The sequence below is a fragment of the Callospermophilus lateralis genome, chromosome 8, assembly GCF_048772815.1.
Source record: "Callospermophilus lateralis isolate mCalLat2 chromosome 8, mCalLat2.hap1, whole genome shotgun sequence".
Classification (NCBI taxonomy): domain Eukaryota; kingdom Metazoa; phylum Chordata; class Mammalia; order Rodentia; family Sciuridae; genus Callospermophilus; species Callospermophilus lateralis.
In genome coordinates, this window is record NC_135312.1 from 57,278,485 (window position 1) to 57,288,554 (window position 10,070).

Below are 10,070 nucleotides of genomic sequence, written 5' to 3' on the forward strand. Positions count from 1 at the left end.
ACCATATTCTATATACAAAGATATGAAAAATTGTACTCTATATGTGTAATAAGACTTGTAATGCATTCCACTGTTGTGTATTTAAAAAATAAAATCAATAAAACTAAAAAAAGAAAGAAAATTAGAATGCAAGATAGAAGATGTCGTAAGTGTTATAAGCAAGAAAGGCATTATAAGGCACTGATAATTTGCTGTGGAAATTTTAAACAAATCTCCAACTAGATAATTAGTTTCCCAAAATCAGCCATCACCTACCTTTCTTCCTCTCTTTCCTTCCTTCCTTCTTATCTTCCTTCCTTTATTTTTGTGGAATCCCCATCATCTTTATTATAGCATTCCTCATGCAGTGGGAAATCAGTAAATGCTTGCTGGTAGAAAGAGGGTTTGTGGGGTAGAAAGAGGGTGAGAAATGGGTAGTATGTGGCAAGGAAAAGTTGATGCCTCCTGCTATGAAATCAAGAACATCACCTTGGAGGCAACCATGAACCCATCCTTGCCAAGACCAGGGTCAGAACCAAGAGCCAGCCTTGGTAGAAAGTAGAAAATGTGTCCTGCCAAGAGTGAAAGTAAGCCCATAAAAGCATCCATTAATGTAGAGAAAAAGAAACCTGTACCTGGCCCTCTGACTGAAGCTATTGCATGCTTTCAGAGCAAAGAGATAATTTTCAAGCACAAGAGCAGAAAACACTTAATATAATGATTGGCCAAAAAGCACAATTATCTCTACTAACCTCCCACTCCACCACAGGCAGAAATATGGCTGCCTGGGTCAGAAATAAGGGTGCAGTGAGACTGAGCAGCAGCTGGAGGGAATCTGCCTATTTCAACAATCTATGGAAATGCATTCCCAGAGCATCTGACAAATGATGCTGAGTGCCTGGGAATGGCAGGCTGATGGGGACCGGCCACCCATCAGTTCCTGCTCTGCTTTAGTGTCTGAGCAACACTTTCCTCTGGGCATGTCAATAGCACTTGTCTCTCTATAGATGAGCAGCAAGTACAGATGTTTAAAAAGTCAAAGCATATTCTCAGTTTAAAAGCAAGGGGAGGAGACGAACATAAAGTTCTTTAAAAATAATGAAGAAATCAGTCCTCCTTCCCTCCCTCGCTCTCCCACTCCCTCATTTCTTCCTTTCTCTCTTCCTCCTTCCCTCCCTGCCTTCCTTTTTTCTCACATGAAAAGTCCCAAGCACTCTGTGACTATGAACTCGTTAATCCTTGTAACATTTCTATAATGTAGGTGCTTTAAACCTCTATTTTATGAGTAAGGCAGCTAAAGCATAAAGAAGTTATATGGTTTGCCAGGGTCACAAAGCAAAACAAGAATTCAAAATACACAGACTGCCCCCAAATGCCAGCCTCTTAACCAGTGCTATTTCAATTCTCATGGTTATGACCTGCTGGTAACTACCCTAGAATCAAAGTCTAAAAGTAAACTTGAGTAATTGTAGCACTGGAGAGATGGCAGAGGAAGAGCAAAGAAAAAAGATACCTTTGGTTCCAGAAAAATCTCCTGAAAAAGAGGAAGGCTTATCAGGCCCTCAAAGCTACCCAGGCAAAGCAGGTACTTTTGGCAAAGAAGGAGAGAAAAGGAAAAGAATTCGGATTCAAACGACTAGAATCATTCCAAATGATTCCTGGCAGCAGAAACGTGACCACGTGCGCATCAGACGACTAGAAGTGAAACCTCATGCTTTGGAAGCACCTGATAAACATTCCTTGGCCTTTGTTGTATGCATCCAAAGGATTAATGGGGTGAGTTTACTGGTGCAGAGGACCATTGCAAGACTTCGTCTGAAGGAAATATTTAGTAGTGTCTTTGTTAAAGTCACCCCCAAAAGCCTAAAAATGCTATGGATAGTAGAACCTATGTGACCTGGGGATTTCCAAATCTGAAGTCTGTCCGGGAACTCATCTTGAAACGTGGATAAGCAAGGGTCAAGAATAAGACCATCCCCCTGACAGTGATTGAGGAGCATCTGGGAAAGTTTGATGTCATTTGTCTGGAAGACCTCATTCATGAAATTGCCTCCCTGGGGAAGTATTTTTGAGAGATCTCTGGATTATGGCGCCCTTTCCACCTCTCTGTTGCTTATCATGCTACCAAAAATAGAGTGGGTTTCCTCAAGGAGATGGGCTTACCTGGCTAGGGGTGACTGCATCAGTCAGCTCACCCACCAGCTGAACTAAACCCAGAATATCTGAAAGCAAAGCATCAGAAGCATGTGTTTCTGTTAGATGGAATTGTTGCAAAGTATCTTCACAGAAGATTATTTTCTGCCTTAAGAAACTGGAAGGAAGGGATTGGGGAAGAGACAGTAGGTCATGATCATGGTACGCACCTCTCATCACAGCCCCGTTCCAAGGAAAATTGTTTTCCACGTTGACCACCTCTGCTCTGAAATCAACACATGCCGTGGAGAAAGGAGCCCTACTTTGTCTCATCTTCTGTCCTGCGGTTTAATATTGGTGAATGAATAACCCAGGCATGTATACAAGTCTCCCTAAGCCCCTTGCAGCAGTGGACCAAGTCCAGGAGCACACTTGAATCTAGATGTCCCAAGAGCCGTGTTTTGAAAAGATTTAAAATACTTGGGAAGAAAGCACAAAAACCAAGTACTCTTATGTCCCTGTTGTGAGTCCATGTTCCACCTTTCACCTGACAGCTTTATGAACTGTCAGACTTGCCTTGGCTCTAAGTGTATAGGGGGCTTTTCTATCCTATCCTGCAACAGACTTCGGTTCCCTTCACGAGCTCAGAGGTTGAGAAAGGAGGAACCCTTCACCCTGAACACAATGTACTCAAATTTTGCCTAGAATTTCAGGGTGTTCATAGACCCTTCTCTTTCAGGACTTACACATCTTCTCTGAGGAAGTCTTGTTCTTATTAGCATTTGGTCACCCAGGCCATGATCTTGCTAGACTTCTGGTTCCAAGACCTGCAGAAGACCAAAGTTTACCCAGCCAATTGTGTTTCTGTAAAGAACATAATGGCGGGCCAGGTGCAGTGGCACACACCTATAATCTCAACAATTTAGGAGGCTGAGGCAGGAGGATTACAAATTTGAGGACAGCCTCAGCAATTTAGCAAGACCTTGTCTCGAAAATGTAAAAAAGTGTGTGTGGGGTATAGCTTCGTGATAAAGACCCCTGGGTTTAATCCCCATTGCCAAAAAAAGAATAGAGTGATAGATTTTTCACTTTCTACATCATCTATAACTACATTACTGATTATTTTCTCCCCTGGGATTCAGGATGCAATTTCCAGGTTTCCCTGATCAGCCTTCTCCTTAAAATCCAGATTAGGAAAAAGGGAGCCGTTTTCTTGTTTGGGCATGAATGAAATTAGAACTATTTTGACTTTTTAGGACCCAGGCAGGCAACTCAGTTGGATTTCCACCCCCACTTATTCTGGACTTAGGAAGTATTGTCCTTTATCTTTCTAGTAATGAGGGAGATCAACAAGGCTTCTGAGGATGCTAATCCTGAAAAAAATAGATACTATTGATTTTCATCAGTGTCTATCCTTAAAGTGGTACTTCCCTCTATTCCCTCTTGATTGCTTCAGTGTCGAGTTCCACAACTAAACAATCAAGGTCACTCCAGGTGAACTGGGCTGACACAAAATAATCACTCAGAGACAGAAATGCCTTTTTAGGGGTCCTTGGAAAGAGCGAGCGAGGAGCATGTGCTGAACCCTTTTATTGGGGATAAGCCATTCAAATGAGGCAAGAGGTCAGGTTTCAGGGGATTGAGTCTAGCTTCATGATGCCTGCTGTCAGCATACTGACTGACTTTTGGGAAGGCCATGCCCATCTCATGAGCTGTGTGGGGATTGTGGCAGAACAAGCAAAAAGACCGGAGCGAGGCCCACCCAGAGAGGCCACATGGGCTCAGTCTACTTTGTGCGCTCAATGCTCAGTTCACACACACACAGCCCATGGCTGGCTTGCCACATCTCCACATTCTCATCGCTCAGGGCTAAGGGGCACTCAGTTCCCATATGGCAGCTCCCAACACTTCAGCTTATCATCTAAGCAGTTGGTGAGAATGTGTTAGAGCCCAGTTAAACTGAGAACATGCTTAAACATTACGTTTCCTGGTCCTTTGGGATCAGCTCTGCAGCAGTTTGGTTCTTAAGACCCTCGAATACAGCTATGAAAATTGAGTGAAAGATATAGGAATGCCTTAAAATGTGCCAGGTTATGAGGTAATTAATTGGGTTTGGTTCCAGAGTTTAACTTCCAGAAACAGATATTGTAATAAATGTTACTTTTTTTATATTGGAGAGCATTGTGAAATCAGATTATTTTAAAATGATGTATTGCAAAGTCATGGAAAAATAGGTGTAGGTAGGGAAGCCTTGGATTTATATCCCAGATCTCTTACTAAATATGGAAACAGGCTGGGCTATAGCTCAGTGGTAGAGTGCTTGCCTAATATGCTTGAGGCCCTGGGTTTAGTCTGCAGCACTGCAAAAATAGAGCTGATATCCTCTAGCTTGTTTGCTACACATGGTTGTTAAAACAAAAATGGTTTTAAATTTATAATCTTACATGAATAAATAATTGTCATAAAAAATAAATAAAATTAAAAAATAAAAGTAAACTTATCAGTACGTTGTTAATGTTTATTATGAAAAATACCAACTATATAAAATAGTAGATTAAATAATATGCCCTAGTACCTATATCTCAGCTTCAACAATAATCAAGTCACAGCCAACCTTTTTTCCTTCAGAACCTTAGCCCCTAATAATGAACTAAGTTCAAGCAAATCCCAGACATCATGTCACTTCATCTGAAATCATGTTTTGAATGTAGCTTGACCAGATTTGGTGGTGGTTGGGTACTAGGGATTGAACCCAGATGTACTTTATCTCTGAGCTACATCCCATCCCTAGAGTTTTTGTATTTTGAGACAAGGCCTTGCTAAGTTGCTAAACTTGGCCTCAACCTTATGATCCCCCTGCCTCAGCCCTCTGAGTTGCTGGGATTACAGGTATGCACCACCAAGCCCTGTTTAGCAGATTTTTTAAATAATAGCTTTATTAAACTATAATTCACATACTATAAAATAATTGAAGTATATAATTCAGTTGGGATTTTTGTATATTACACTTGCCTGATTTTAATCACAATTTTTTGTGTGTGAAAAAATATTTGCAATACACATACTTATTTGCAAAATATACAAAGACTGGAAAACTCAATAATCAGCAAATAACACAATTAAGAATTAACAAAACACATAAAAGGTATTTTGTTGAAGAGGATAATCAAATGAAAAATAAGCATATGAGACATAACTATATGTTCTATACATATATCATACTTTAAATATCAATACACCAATAGGTTAAAATCAAAAGGAGAAAATAAGCATGAGAAATCTGAAGTAGAGCTATTAATATAAAATAAATTTTAAGAAAAAATATTTTTAGAGATAAAGAGAACATTTCAAGACCATAATAGGGTAACTTCTTCAAGAAAGTATCACAATCCTAAATGTGTATGTACCTAATAACAAAATTTCTAAATACATGAAGTAAAAATTAAATAAGACTAGGAAGACAAATGATTATCACATTTGGAGATTTCAATCCCCCTCACTTTGCTGGAGGGAGTAATGATATAGAAGGTTTAACATTATCAGCCACCTTGACCTACTTGTTATTTATAGAGAACTATATACAAAAATTATAAGTAGAAAATTAATAAGAATAGACCATATTCTGTCACAAAGTAAGCTTTGAGAATTTTAAAAATGTGAAACCATGCAGACTGTATTTCCTGCATGATATATTACATTAAAATCAATCTCCTTAAGATATATAGAACCCCACCTCCATGTCTTAATTACTTCAAAATTAAATAGCACTTATAAATATTTCACAGGTCAAAGAAGAAAGCACAAGAAAAGTAAATAAAAAGTACTGTGAACTAAGCGATAATAAAAGCTTAAAATATCAGAATCTCTGGGACAAAATAGTACTCAGATGAACACTTAAAGTATTTGTATCAGAAAAAAACTTAAACAATTATTTTCAAATTAGGTAGTAGGAAGGAAAAAATAAGAGGAGGAGCAGAAATGTGCAAAACTGAAAAGAAATAATACAGCTAAAAGTTGATTTTTAAAAATCTAACAAGTCCTAATCAAGAAAAAAAAATACTATCGATGGAAAGAGAGCTATCAAATCACCCCTACAGATGCTAAAGATGCATTAAGGTAATATTACAATTATATAGCTTACATAACTTAGTGTATTTCAGAAAAAAAATCCTGCTTATTTTCTTGATCCATGAAAGTATGTTTTCTCCCATTCTTTCACCTTCAATCTGTGGATGTCTTTGCCTATGAGGTGAGTCTCTTAGAGACAGCATATGTTTGGGTCTTGTTTTTTATTCCAAACTGCCAGTCTATGTCTTTTGATTGATGAGTTTAGGCCATTAATGTTCAAGGTTATAATTGAGATATGATTTGTGTTCCCAGTCATTTTGGTTTATTTCTAGTTTTTAATTTGAATTAATGTCTCCTTTGTGACTATTCCTTTGGTGTAGTTCCCCCATTCATTGATTTTCATTTTTTTTTTCATTTCACCTTCATGGAATATTTTGTTGAGAATATTCTGAAGTGCAGTCTTTCTGGTTGCAAAGTTTTAAAATTTTTGCTTACCATGGATGGTTTTTATTTCATCTTCAAATCAGAAGCTTAATTTTGCTGGATAGGATTCTTGGTTGACATCTATTTTCTTTCAAAGATTGGTATATGTTATTCTAGGACCTCCTAACTTTGAGGGTCTGAATTGAGAATCAGCTGAGAATTGGTTTCCCACTATATGTAGTCTGGTATTTTTCTCTCCCAGCTTTTAAATTTTTATTCTTATTCTCTGTGTTAGGCATTTTCATTATAATGTGCCTTGATGTGGGTCTGCTATAATTTTGCACATTTAAGGTCTTAGAATAGTTTTGATTTGCATTTCTCTAATTGCTAGAGATGAACATTTTTTTCATGTTTGTGGATCAGTTGTATTTCTTCTGTGAAGTGTTTGTTCAGTTCCTTAGCACAATTATTGATTGGGTTATTTGGGGGTTTTAGTTTTTTGAGTTCTTTATATATCCTAGAGATTAGTGCTCTCTGAGGTGCATGTGGTAAAGATTTTCTCCCATTCTGTAGGCTTTCTCTTCATGTTATGGTTGGTTCATTTCTTTCTATAGCTGAATAATATTAATAATAATATTCATTCATCAGGTTAGGCTCTTTCAACTTTGGGGATGTTATGAATATTGCCACTATGAACACTCATATACACATTTTTGTCTGGACGTATGTTTGCTGTTTTCTTAGGTATATACTTAAGAGCAAAACTGCTGGTTCATATGCAACCCTATGTTTAACCCTTTCAGGAACTGTTGAACTATTTTCCAAAGCAGTAGCACCATTTATTATCATCAATATTTGAGGGTTCTAGTTTCTTAAATCCTCATCAATATTTATTTTTTTTTATTTCAGTCATTCTAGTAGGTATAAAGTGATATCTCATTCTAGTTTTGATTCCCTGATAGTTAATGATGTTGAGGGTCTTTTTTATGTGGCTAGCAGTTTCAGTCAGCTATCATTTTAGGCATCTCTTTGAAATTTTCATACTAAAATGGTCATCCTCTCAGCTGGGCACAGTGGCACACACCTGTAATCCCAGCGGTTTGGGAGGCTAAGACAGGAGGATTGTGAGTTCAAAGCCAGCCTCAGGCACTAAGCAACTCAGTGAGACCCTGTCTCTAAATAAAATATAAAATAAGGCTGGAGATTTGGCTCAGTGGTTGAGTGCCCCTGAGTACAAAATAAATAAAATACCTAAGAAAACAGCAAACATACGTCCAGACAAAAATGTGTATATGAGTGTACAAAAATAAAATAATCGTCCTCTCAATTTCTATCAATAAAATGTTCATCTACTCTGATATCCCATATCCTGCTTCCTTCATTGCTCATCCTCACACTTCCAATGAATCAAAATTTATTGTGTATCCGGAGGTCCATAAAGAGCTGTTTTTTTAAAGTAACCCCTCCAATATTGTGTGATCTCACTCATAGGTAGAATCATAAAAACTGACCTCATCAAAGTTTAGAGTAGGTTAGCACAGACTAGGGAGAATCAGATAGAAAGGGATCAGGAAAGGTTGATAACAAGTACCAAGTTACAGGTAGACAGGAGCAAAAAGTTCTATTGCAGTCCGTTGACTGTAAATAATAAGGTACTATACATTTCAAAAGTTAGAAGGAAGGATTTGGAAAGTTTTCACCAGAAACAAATCACAAACAAGGAGACAGATACATTTAATCTGATTTAAATATGACAGTGAACATGTATGAAAATATCACAAAGTACCCCACTAATATGTGCAATCTTTGTATGTATCAGTTAAAAATAAACTTAACTTAAAGTAACCCCTCCACTGTCTGAAATAAAATAAAGTAACACTCCACTGTCTGAAACAATCTTATTCACTTGTTAACTATCTTTCCGTACACACTCTAAAATATAAGCATTTTGAGAGGACAGACCACTTACCACTGTGTGCCCAATGTTAAAGGAGTCATAGCAGAAGTTCAATAAATATTTGGTGATTGAACACATTGTTCTCAGACTGTGATATTCTTATTTGATTTTGTTATGTTACAGTGAACAGTAACCTTTCTTACCACTTTAAATGACATATTTCTTAAAGATAACATCTGAAACATAGGCCACGTGTTGTGTATTGCACTCTTCATCACACCATATTTGCAAATGAAAAACACCAGTAACACTCTAAATGTTCAGCATCTATAAATTGAAACACTGTTCAAGACACTTAAATGATATTTACAGAGAGTTTGTAGTATTACAGGGATATGTTTGTACTATCACATGAAAATTAGCAAGATATAAATACAGATTACATTATGATCACAAACAGAGTTTTTTTTTGGGGGGGGGTGTTTAATGCTTAGATAAGAAATTATAAAGAAACAAACCAAAATGCTCAGAGAATTGTCTTTGGGTAGTACAATTAAGGTCCACTATTTTTTTTCCTTCTTTTCTACATATTCTAAATTTCTATCATGAACATGTACTACTCTAAGCATAAGAAAACAAAAATGGCTTTAAGAAAAATTGTCAGTGTTACATTGGCAATCTTGTTGCAGCTATCTTAGACTATTCAATCTGCCACATTTTATATCCCCCTTGGTAAGCCCATTTGATTATCTGGCTCTGAATAGTTTCCAATTATCAGCGGGTCAAACAGTACTTTCCCTGCTTAACACTATCATCTATTTGGTCCTGTACACCTCTTAGATTCCACATACTACCAAAACTCATTAGTATAGCAATGGTGCTTCTGGCTCCCAGATCCCTGCCCTTACTACTTGACCTCTTAATCTTTCCTATAACCCTTGCCATTCCAAAATGTATACATAACATTTGTAACATTAACAAAACATTGATCATATACTCTTGAAAATACTCTGTCTTTATAGACCTGACCCAAGAAATACATTAGACTTTATCCTATTTAAACCCTGCCACACAAACCCCATCTATCCCCATTTCACAAACAGGCAGATATGAAATATGTTGGCAACAGACATGCTTAATTAAATTTTAGAACTATTTAATGATTGTGCATTCTCAATATTGGTTTGTGTGACTATTATATAATTGACAATAAAAGTCCTCCTGTCAGTGTCCTGAAAAAGCTCTTTTAAATACCAGGTAGGGAAAAATCATTCTGCACAGGTTTCTGTCACTAAAAACATTATGGCACCCTCTGCTGTCAGGAAACAAAGTATAAGGGTACCCTGAGTTGGGGGTTTTTTATTTTTTTTTTTTTTTCCTGGAAGATTCTATAGCATCCTTGTACCATAGGCTGTGTCAGTCATCCAGATGTAAAAGTATAATTAAAGAGAGGAGGAAAGGCACTGGACTTCATGCAGGCAAGATACTAAAGGTAAAAGAATGAAAATCCAATTAGTGTGTGTAGTTAAATAGTAATAAAGGGGAAAGGCAGCTATATAGAGAATTTCAA

The 10,070-nt window shown here is 37.1% G+C and overlaps 1 pseudogene; it reads left to right on the forward strand.

The window, feature by feature from the left end:
• The first annotated feature begins 1,443 nt into the window (after positions 1 to 1,443).
• Positions 1,444 to 2,190, forward strand: LOC143406486 (large ribosomal subunit protein uL30-like 1 pseudogene; annotated as a pseudogene).
• Positions 2,191 to 10,070: the final 7,880 nt, after the last annotated feature.